At 52.0% G+C, this 10,977-nt stretch overlaps 1 long non-coding RNA gene across 1 annotated transcript; it reads right to left on the minus strand.

Annotated features, from left to right (window-relative positions):
- Window positions 1-134: 134 nt before the first annotated feature.
- On the minus strand, window positions 135-10,382 carry LOC129785028 (uncharacterized). The gene is made up of 6 exons (XR_008748437.1): window positions 7,718-10,382; window positions 6,561-6,696; window positions 6,360-6,476; window positions 4,950-5,085; window positions 3,583-3,673; window positions 135-2,837 (listed from the first exon to the last, which is right to left on the minus strand). It is a non-coding gene; the product is annotated as an uncharacterized LOC129785028 (long non-coding RNA).
- Between the last annotated feature and the right edge of the window lie 595 nt (window positions 10,383-10,977).

A 10,977-nucleotide genomic window follows, 5' to 3' on the forward strand; every position in this document is an offset into this window, starting at 1 on the left:
TGTGCTGTTGGGGAGTTCCAGATGCAGATTGTTTGGAACAGCTGCAGTCTGTCGATAGAATGGGGCTTGCGTTATGGCAAGTTCAGGGGCGTTTGTGTATCTCTAGTCAGGGTGTGTTTGTGGCCAGCCACCTAGTCTACACACAATTCACAAGCTTCAAAGAGAATTTTTACTGTTTTCTCTTCAAGGGAACATTACTCTGGCTGTTCAAAGACAGAATCTTCACAAAATATAACAGCTGTCTAGAATAAAGGAAAATCCCATCTCTAGCTAGATGAATGGGTGAATGGATGACAGAAGCATATTTTACCACATTGTCTTTGCTTAGTGTCATTTTGCTTACTGTCATTTCTTCTCTGCTGCTTCAAGATGATGACTTTTATAAGAGTTACATCATATATTGATTCCCTGTGAGATACAATCAAGTTCTGTGAAAATGCCACAAAAATGGCTTAGAGAGGTCATGTGTGTGGATGCTGAGCCTCACCTGCACCACTTGGTGTTCTTCCTGAAGCTCTTTTCCTTGGTACAGCAATACCCGCCAGCCCAGCAGAACACAGGCCAAAGGGAACGGCTCAGAATGACAACAGAAAGCTGACAGGGATGGCACGCTTCAAAATGCAAAGCACCACACATGCATCACTTGTGACGAATGATCATCACAAGTCCTGAGGTTTCAGACCAGGGTTCCTCAGCAGCGTGCCTCACCACCTCAAGCCATGCAAGCCAAGGGATGCGACTTCGGGTCTATATCTTTATAACCAAGTAAGGGCCCACCTCTTTTACCTTGAACTCTGGGTACCAGGTACAAGTCCACAAGCAGCAGCCAGACTTACAGCTCTTCAAGCCCTTGCAGACAGTAGTGAGCAGCTGAACCTCCTTAGCAGACAGCGTTGACCAAAGCTCAGTTTCAGAGGAAGAATATTTAAACCACCATGAAAAAAAAGTTAATCTCTGTAACATCAGGACATTTGTTTTTTGGCAAATAACACAAATAAGGCTGAGAACATTGCACACTGCCTTCTCCTTCAGAATGCAGGAATCCCTTTCTTTCACAAGGATAAAGTCTCCGAAAGCAGGCGAGGAGGGGGTAGGAGTGCGGGCAGAGCTGGCGGGCGCCGGCAGGGCCCGGGGCTGGTTAAGCACCACGGACAGAGGCCTCTGCCCACGGGGAGGGCGCTGCCCGCGCTGCCTGCCCTGCCTGCCCACGGCTGTGCTGCGGCCCCGGCCCGGCTCTCCGCACCCCTCACTCATACCACTGCTGCCACCTGCTAAGGGCTCTGGACACCTGCACCAAAAAGAGCAAAACCCAGCAGAACCCCGGGTCTGATTCTTCATTCAACAGCTGATGTTCCTCAGCCAGAGCGAAGTAGACTTGGCAATGAGGAGTCTTAAAGGGGTAAGTGCCAGAAACCGAGCACTTGAACTAAGAATTATTTCCACCTGAATTTTCTGAAACTGCAAGTCACTAGAGTCAGGGTGGCCCCAGTCATTAGGCAACCACTCAAAGATAAGCAAATGAATAGGACTTCCTAGCAATTACACTCTCTCACCAATCCCCTGTAAAAGGAATTAAACTGGGGATGAGAAGGCAAAGGAAAATGCTACTAACATGCATTACGTTTGCAGTTTTAAATAAAAAGCTTCACTGACTCTAGTACTACTTCCTGAAGGGGAATTTTCTTAAAGATATAATCAACAGAAGAAAGAAAAAAAAATACTTTGAATTTACAAATTTTCCTGTACTACCTGTTTGTTTTAGCATGACACATACATCCCAGCTCATGAAGAATTAAGTTATCTTCAGAAGCAACTCCCCAGCCTTTGTGAATTCTATACTTTTTTCTCCCCCAAGTTAAAGCTGTGGCTTGCAATTCCTTTATAAGGTATTTATAAAAACGGGCACATTTTTACTTAAATTGGCCCTCCTCCGTTCCCCAGCTGCAAAGTTTATCCTCACACACGCACAGGCTTTGGGGATTAAGCTTTTGCCAGAACCTGGAAAAAAAAAGACTGAAAATGTGGTGGGAAACTAACATCTCCTACATCAAGTGTTAGTGTTAAAATGACAAGAAATGATCCACATAATGATTGTGTTCCACATTTTTAATTTGAATAGACCATAGGCTCTCTACAGTTAACAGCGTGGAAAAGAGACTCAACCAGCCCCATGCTTTTGATATGGACTGGGAAACAAAAAAACCGTGCTTGTCTGAATCAAGCATAGGAGAAACTTCACATACTTTCACAATCTTCTGCTCATGGGCACCTTGGGATAGTGAGGACAGAAACGGGCCCCCCTTGCGACTGGCTGCGGCGCGGGCTTTGCCGCTGCCTCCCCTGCTGCACCCACAGGAAGCAGGGCTGCTGCCATGGGTGCCGTCAGCCGCCCCCAGTGCCACGTCAGGGGGATCCCTGCTCCGCTGTGGCTTCCTGTGCCGTACCAGTGACGGTGGCCACCACCATGGAGCCTGCACGGCAGCCGCTGGCGTCCCGGGTCAGGCTCTGCCTCCTCTCCAGCCTGGGTGGTGGGCTGGAGGCGAGGGTGGTGGCGGGGAAGGGGTTGTTGCCCATCCAAGATGTTCAACGCCAGCAGTAGTGCGGAACCAAGCTGAGGCGTTTTGAGGCAAGCGAGGCACAGATTTGTCGCAGTAACTCACTGGGCAGGAGCAACGCCTGGCTGCCCACGTGCCGTGTCACTTACCGCTGCGGTGGGTCTCCAGCAGCCAAACGCCAGCGCAGGAGAGCGGCTCTGCAGCACTGGCCTCCGTGCCGAGATACACGCACACACTGCCACAAGGAGGGCACAGCCACAGGCAGGCTCTCGCTCAGATGCACTATGATTTAAGAGCCAAAAATAGCAACGAAAAATAATTTTAAATGCTTTCACAGAACTGTCAGTGAGCATGACTGCAGTGGGCTCAGAGGCCAAGAACCAGGCAGTGGCCCAGGACAGTGATTTCATAGCCAAGCTGGCACCCAGCACCCCTCCCAGGGCACCAGGCGCCTCCGCTGCCTGCACAAGCAAAGGCAGGGCAGGCTGGGGACGGGTGCGTGGGGTGTCAACCCCTTCCGAAGGATTTGGGTCTGACTGCAGCCTCAGCCCTGGCAAGGCTTTTAGAGCCCGGAATCTGCAGTAGGTGGAGGGCTCCAGCATGCACTGCTCAAGCAAGTGACTTTCCTCCCACTTCCATGCCACATCATTTGTTTCTTCAGTAACATAAGTTCTTTTCGGTTTATCTGCACTTAGTAAGCAAGGTGGCAAATACTTTCACTAAAAAAAAAAAAAAAAAAAAAAAAAGAGGCCCTCCAGACATCTCTGTCTGGGCAGTCTTGTTTCTAAGTGGAATTCATATTAGCAGTGGAAAACCAATACTTGGATTTTCTGATGATTCCCTCAGTACTACTTAATGCAGTACAACACTGTTCTCCACTTACACAGTGCTACAAAGACAGACACTTGGCCCAAAGTACTTTGGGTGTTTAAAACCTCAGAGAAGATGAGTTTGGGGTTGCGGGTTTTTTATTATTTTTTTTGTAACCAGAGCTTTGTGACTTGCCTAAAGTAAAAAAGTGACTTACAGAACATGTATCTTGCTACTCCCAGGAGCAACTTCTCCATGAAGTTTCTATTGGTGCAGGCTACATTTTAGGCAAAAAGCTTTTGCATACACTAAAAAGTGAAAAAACAAACGTGGTTATCTACAAACAAACCACCATAAACCAAACCAATAAATATAGGTGCTGCTTTCGTAAGCTTAATTGTTTAATGTCTCCATGTAACATTGTTAACATTTAAATGTCACACTCAATATCATTTCTAATCTATTTCAGTATGACAGTCTGTTTACTACCACCCTGGGGCAAGCTGCTGGGAGCCAGTACTTATTCTCTACTCACTGCAAGATTACACCTTGGGGAAATGTGATGCAATTTGCAAATTCTCCTTCATCCGGCTTCATCCTACTCTGTGTAATTTGATTTTTTGCAGAAAAAATAAATTGCTGTAGCTGTAGCATGCCTTTCCCTCCAGCTGCACGGGCTGAAGGAAGCAGGCTGGCTCCAGCACCAGCCAGGCTGCAGTGCCAGCCCAGCACAGGGTCTGAAACACAGTTTGTAAACTCAACCACTGATTCAAGAGATATTACATGTGCTGATGCTAGATGTTACATGGTGACCCACATTTAGCTTTTTTTTCATGTTATAAAATGTTTTATTTAACTTCTGTACCATCTTCTGAAAGGAAGGAACAGCACAGGCTAGCAAATGGCTTGGAAATAAATGTTGAGGCTTCTCGATTTCATACAAGGCAAAGCTGGAATAGTATTGGAATCATGCAAATGGTTAGGAGGGTTGTCCAAAATCAGGTCCTCAAAAATGATAGAAGAGACCCGAAGTTGTTTATATCACCTCAATTAAACCATCTGCTGGACATTATGAGTTCTGACATTGTTTCTTAATGACATGATCCTGTCCTGTCCCTGCACAGAACCTACAACTCGGTGCAGCTGGGACTGCCATAGGGGTCCCCTTGGCTGCTAGAGCAAAGGCAGAGGGAGGGCACGCCTTTTGGTTTGCCAAACCAGCCTGGGAGGGCAAGCGGAGCGTGCCAGGAGCGGCGGGAGGAGAAGGGCAGCCCTGGGAGGGAACCGCCTGGGAGAAGCGGGTGCGCTCCCTGCCCGCGGTGCCGGGGTCCTCGCCCCATCCTGAGCCAGGGGTGGCCAAATGCGGCTGGGTTGGGAAGCCCCCTGTCCCTTCTGCCTGCCGACTGCTGAGGCGGCCCAGTACCCAGACAAAGCTACTGCCTTTTTAACTGGAAAGGCACAAATTTAGCCCATCTGAAATTACAGACCGTTGTTCCCACATTTCCTACAGAGCCAGGAAAGGGAAGGGGACACTGCCACGGGGAGCTCTAAGCCCTGTAGATCTGACTTAGCCATTGGACATACCTGTTTCTTTCTGTTGATTCCCACTGATTCCATCCATGTCCACCAATGCCCTCCGTGCCACGGTGCCCACAGCTCCAGCCCAGCCCACTGCTCTTCGTCTATGTGTGATGATTTGGGGCAACCAACCTGGGCTTTGCTGCTGGGAAGAAAGGGAAAAAAAAGCAAAAAGCCTTGGCTTTGGCCACAGAACAAAGCAAAATGTCGGGGTTTGGTTGCACTGAGGGTCTTTTCAGCTGGTTCCTCTGTTCTCTGGTATCATCCAGAGATGCAGCAATGGAAAGACCCGAACAGCACCAGCCCAGTGTGCCTTCATCCCTCAGCCTCTCCACCACGTGGGGCCAAGAGGAGCCTGATAGGAGACATGGCAACATCTAAATTAACAACTTAGACCATTTTCCTGAATTGGTTGGAGACTGAGTTGTGCTTAAATCAGGCATGAAAAGCATGAGAGGGACAAGACAGGGTGGGCACAGACCCCCAGCTGCTGGAGCCCCAGGACAAGCCTGCATCCTGCCACTGGCCACAGCTGGAAGCAAAGCCAAGCTTCCATGACAAGGAGTCCCAGTTCAGGCTGGGTTCACACGCCTGGGGTTCTGTGCCCACCCTGGCGGCAGCAGCGGGCTCGGGGGGTGTCCCAGCCCCACACACCCCGGTGCCTTGGCGGGGCAGCGCCCATCTCACCGCCGGCACTGGGGGTGACGCACAGTCAGAACTTGCCCTCGTTATTTCAGTCACCACCAGGTTTAACGCTCAGCACAGCCGAAGCCTCTGAACGAGCTGTTTTGGTTCCCTTCAGGTCAGTGATGCTCCCAAAGGGCTGCGATCCCCTCTCCCGATCCGCCTCTCACCCAAGCCCCCGGCTCTACGTCGTTTCTCAGAACTGGGACCAGCTCTGTAGCTATCGCTTTCCACCCACACGAGCCAAATTGATACATGTCAGCTTTTCCCATTATCAGGTTTACGTTACTGTATTAATAGTTTGGGGGAATGATTTTATCTGCCTTTGGGGAAGATGCTACCCGCTCTCTGTGCAGGGTTTGCAGAACTGGGTGTTCCCAGCCAAGGGGCTCCCACTCCCCACAGCCCCCCAGGACGCCGCAATCCTCCAGGACCACTGCAGCAGTGCCGGGCCCCATGCCAGGGCACAGGCTGTGGGACCACAGACGGCTTTGGGACAGACAGACATACAGACACTGCACTGTGCTGCCCTGGATACACGCCAGCTCCTACACCTTCCTCCCGATACCTGTGATGGGAAACCTCCAGGTTCCCACCTGGCTCTGACCCAGCCTTTCAATTTTGCAGGAAATTCGATGATTGAGAATCATCACCATCTTTTTTTCCCCAGTAAAATCAACTTTTTCGGGCTAATATAAGCAATGAAACAGGAATGCCGCAGCCCAGCCCTACCGTTGCGACGTTAACTCTTCCAACACAAAAAGGATGCGGTGGAACTGGAAGCAGTTTGTTTGAAAGGTAAAGTTCAGCATTTCCTCGAGCTATGCAACACCTTGACTTCACTGAAAGCTTTAAAAAAAAAGGGGGGGGTTAAACTTATATTTCTAGCTTTTCCACATCAATTTAACAATTTACAATTTACAAGCCTCTAACCAGGTATAAGGCGAAGGCTGGGTCTCCCCGGAGGGGGTTTGCCCGAGCCGGGGCCGCAGCAGTGCGGGGTGCCAGTGTGAGCAGAGCCACCGGTGCCGCCGGCATCGAGCCGCTCCACCTGTGCTTGCAGCAGCACCTGGAAAAAGGCATTTGAGAATTTGGAGGAGAAATTAAATGAGCCATTTTGGTGAGCCAACCTTCTTCCCGACAAAATTCCCACTAACACCACAGTTCAGCCATGGTGAGAAATAACTGTGGGCTTACACCTGCTCTTCTGCTCCAGGATGTGGTGGTTTGGGTCCCTGAGTTACTGTTGGGTTTCTGATGTCTCTGGGATGGCATGAGACATCATGGGATGGCATGGGATAACATGGGATGGCATGAGACAATGTGGGATGGTGTGGGACGGCATGCGATGTCACAGCCCATGGGCACTGCACCGTGCGAGGCTGCAAGGCGCCGTGCCGAGCCAGGCGCTGCAGGAGCCATCCTCGCAGGATGGGATACGTGCTACAGAGCTGAGCAAGTCCTAGTTAAAACCCAAACACCCACACGGCAGAAAACCCCCTCAGCTACTTCTTCCTTTACATGCAAGAGCATTTTTTTGTCTGCAGATCTTTAACATCTTGATAAACGTTTTGAGGTTTTGTTTTCTTTCAGATCTGACTTTGGCTACTTGAGCTTGTCAGAGCTGCTGTCATTATGACCAAATGATATGAATTTATTCTGACACATGGCTCGGCTGTTCCTCTTCAACAGCAGCCACACGCCATTTGCTTCTCCAAAGTGCTGCCATCACCTGTGATGCCCTTTTCTGCTGGTGATGGCCGAGCTGTGGCATGGGGCACTGCAGTGCTGCCATGTCACCAGGGCCATGCCAGGGCAAAGGGGCCAGGCAGGAGGAGAGGTCTTCCACACCAGCAAGGGGCTGGGGTGTCCTGGAAAGCAGCATGAGACACTGGGGTGCTCCCACCTGCACCCCGTGATGGTGGTGTCCCCAGGCAGGTGGGTGCTGAGCCAGCTGCAGGTGCACAGGCAGCAGAGGTGCACATTTAAGTGCAAAAGTAAATATCTGCTTTCCTGTCACTTCGCCTCCTGGATTTCTGACCTGAGGGTGACACTGATCCCCGAGCTGCAGCTGCTGGGCACAGACCCACGTGGACAGCAAAGCTGTGGTGGGGAGACACCTCCAAATTCAACCAGATACTTGATGGGGTCATGTTGTCCTCCCGTGAGACATCGATATCCAAGGCAGGAGCCCGGCAGGCTTCCAGGCACACACATCCCAGAGCTGGTCCTTCTGTGTAGCTGTTTGTCTTTTCCGTTGTGGAGACAAGCAAAACTTCACAGATATTTCTCTGCACATTAGAAGATGGCTTGACTTTACACGGGTCTTGCAACGCGCTTGGTTAAGTCGTGCACACATTCATCATTTTCCACATGCAGCATGTTGCAAACACACTCAATAGTAAACAGATACTCAAACGTCAAAGAGAAATTCTCAACTTGTCCCAGTATCTCTTCATCTATCAATTAGGTGATTAAAATCTGCATGGTAGCTGAATAACAGATAACATTGGTTAAGGGCGAAAAGTCTGCGCTGTCATTACATAATGCCTTCTTTGGGCCGTTGCGCCTCATCAGCACAGGAAGACACCTATATTTGGTACTCAATGGAGACGCCGGTCCCTCTTCGCACTATAAAAATGGTGCTTTGCCAAGCAGCGAGGCAGAGAGGCCCCGGCCAGCCAGCCCAGCCAGCACGGGAAGCACCCAGCAGCGGTGACAGGATGCTCCCCTTGCTGAAGGCTGCATTCATGCTCCTCTCCCTGCTCGAGCTCATCTCGTCCACCCCACTGATGACCACCTTTCCCAAAGTAAAGCTGTCAGAGATCACCCACCGCATCCAACAGCTCAACTCAGGAGTACAGGTAAATGCTGTTACACCTCCTGGTGTTTCTTTGCTTACAGACAGAGGAACGTTATTGATGATGATGATGATATTCCTTGGTGCTGAAGGCCAGGCACCGGCACTGCCATCAGGCATTCCTGACTGGTTCAGCCCGCTGCATCCCACCTCCAGCTTTGGGCACCCTGGCCCATCTCAGCCTAGACTTTGGGTGCTCAGGATTTGACCTGGTGGTACAGGAGGATGCTGGTGGCAGCCAGGGTGAAGTCTTGCACCTGACATTAGGCACATTGCAGGAAAAAATGCCGAGGAACAAGAGAACCTCCCCCAAACCTCCCTGTGCCACACACAGAGCTGTGTCAGGGTGACTGGGGCAGCTTGGTGAAGGGGACACAGTGGCCTGGCACAGTGCGAGCTGCAGGGGGGTTCTGCTCTGCTCTGGTCCATAGCACCCACAGAGCACCCAGGGACCCTCCTGCCCCTTCCCAAACAACTGCTTGCAAATGCTGTGCAACCCCAGGGCCCGACTTCCCAGGAGCCTGTTATGGAACAATTTGCTGAAAGATGGGTCTCGGTGGTGCAGCACCCAGGGTGCATCCGCACTGTGTCCTGCCGGAGGGACTGGGATATGGTGCCTCTTCCCAGGGGAGGGTGCAGCTGGCAGCTCCTGGGGAAGGTCTTACCTTGTAATGATGGTCTCTCGTAACAATGGCTCTCCCTTGTGTCACCTCTCCAGGTCCCTTGCAATGACACCCGAGTGGCACAGGTTGCCTTCACGGATCGAAAGGTAAAAGATGATAGAGACACAGGCAGAAAACACATTTTTAATACACACCAACATCACCAGCACCTTCCTCACTGCAGTGCACAGCCCACGTAGCAGAGGTAGTTTTATTAGTCACCGGGCTAGAGCCGCTCAAGCACCATCGCTGGGGGCAAGTGCACAGATGGATGCCGGCTGTGCCCAAGGACCTGCCCCCAGCCACCACCTCTGCCCCCAGCTCCCCTGCCCCCAGCCCAGGGCCCAAGTCACCACACGGGGCTGTGATTACAGCCATAAAACGAAAACAGTTTAGAAAGTCTCTGTGAAACCTCCCACCAGTCCTGGACACCTCGATAAGTAGCATCAACTTACATCAAACACAGGGCTCTAATGATTTCTTCCCTGTGGTTTCCAGCTGTCAGAGCAGGAGCTGCTGTGCCAGGCTGCCATGGCACTCATGAAAGTCACCAGGTGCAGGAAGGACTACGAGCCCTTCATCATCAACTTGCAGAGCTTGCACGGCAAGACGGTAAGCAGGAGCCGCAGCCTCCCCGCTCGCCGCCCCACTGTGCGGCTCCAGCCCCCCGGCGCAGCCTTGCCCCCGGTGCCAGCTCTGCCGAGCACGGGGCCCGTATCCGTGCCGGCTCCCCCACGCACCCACAGGGCTGAGCAGGCCGGTATTTACCTTGCATGGGGCCAGACCGGGGCATCGCAAACCTGCGCGGCTCTGTGAGATAATTCACCTCCACGGGAAGAGGGTGAATGTCCCCGCCAGCCCCAGCCACCCCAGACCCATGGCCACGGGGGTCACACTGCCAGGCACGGGGGCTGGGTGCTTGTCCTGAGGCAAGGGATGAGTTCCCAACATCCTGGGGCATCATCCTCACAACTCTGAATTATTTGCTGAATTATTTATATGGAGACAGAAGCAATTGAAACAAAGCATCTTGTGTGGGCTGGTGGCCTGGCTACCCACTGCCTGAGCTGCTACATCTCACTGTCAGCTCTAATGTATTTATGCTTTTCCTTCTCCAGAACTGCTCCCTGAGCAACGAAAACGAGATCTACCTGCGCAACTTCTTGCCGAAGCTGGGAAACTTCACCCAGGGGATGTACAGGCGCCTGGCCACGTCGGCTGCGCAGTGAGACAGGCACTGCTCCGGTGAGAGCGGTGGCTGCCAGCCCCCAGCCCAGGGATCCGACTGCTGGTAGCAATTCAGATCGGTTTTGCAGAGTTCTTTTGCTCCTCGTTGCATGCACTTCCTCAGCTCCCCCCCAGCCCTCCTAACCCAGTGCAATCCCAACAGCAAGTCCCAGCAGGTACGCCGGGCACACGGCATCGCTCAGCCATGATGGGAAATGTCCCCTCCCCAGCATCTCCCAAGCCTTCCACCCAAGTGCCATGGTTCAGACATTACCCAGCCTCTGCAGGAGAGGTCTCATCAGGATGAGGCTGCCCTTAGCGCTCGCTTGCAGCCCTGCGGCTCTTCCAGCTGGCATGAGGCAGGATGCGACCCCCCAGGAGGGATGTGATCCCCGGGAGGGATGCGGGAGGGTTTGCCAGCTGGGAGGAGCTGAGCATCCATCCTGCCGGGCAGCGTGGCAGAAGGGCTGAGCTTTTAACTCATTCACCTTCTCCTGCAGCGCCTACCAAAACCAAATTATCTGTTTCCTGTTCCTCTTAATGAAGGGAGGCTTCTTCATAATCGCCTTCTCTTCCTAACGAGATCAAAATCTAGACTGAA

The sequence above is a fragment of the Falco peregrinus genome, chromosome 8, assembly GCF_023634155.1.
Source record: "Falco peregrinus isolate bFalPer1 chromosome 8, bFalPer1.pri, whole genome shotgun sequence".
Classification (NCBI taxonomy): domain Eukaryota; kingdom Metazoa; phylum Chordata; class Aves; order Falconiformes; family Falconidae; genus Falco; species Falco peregrinus.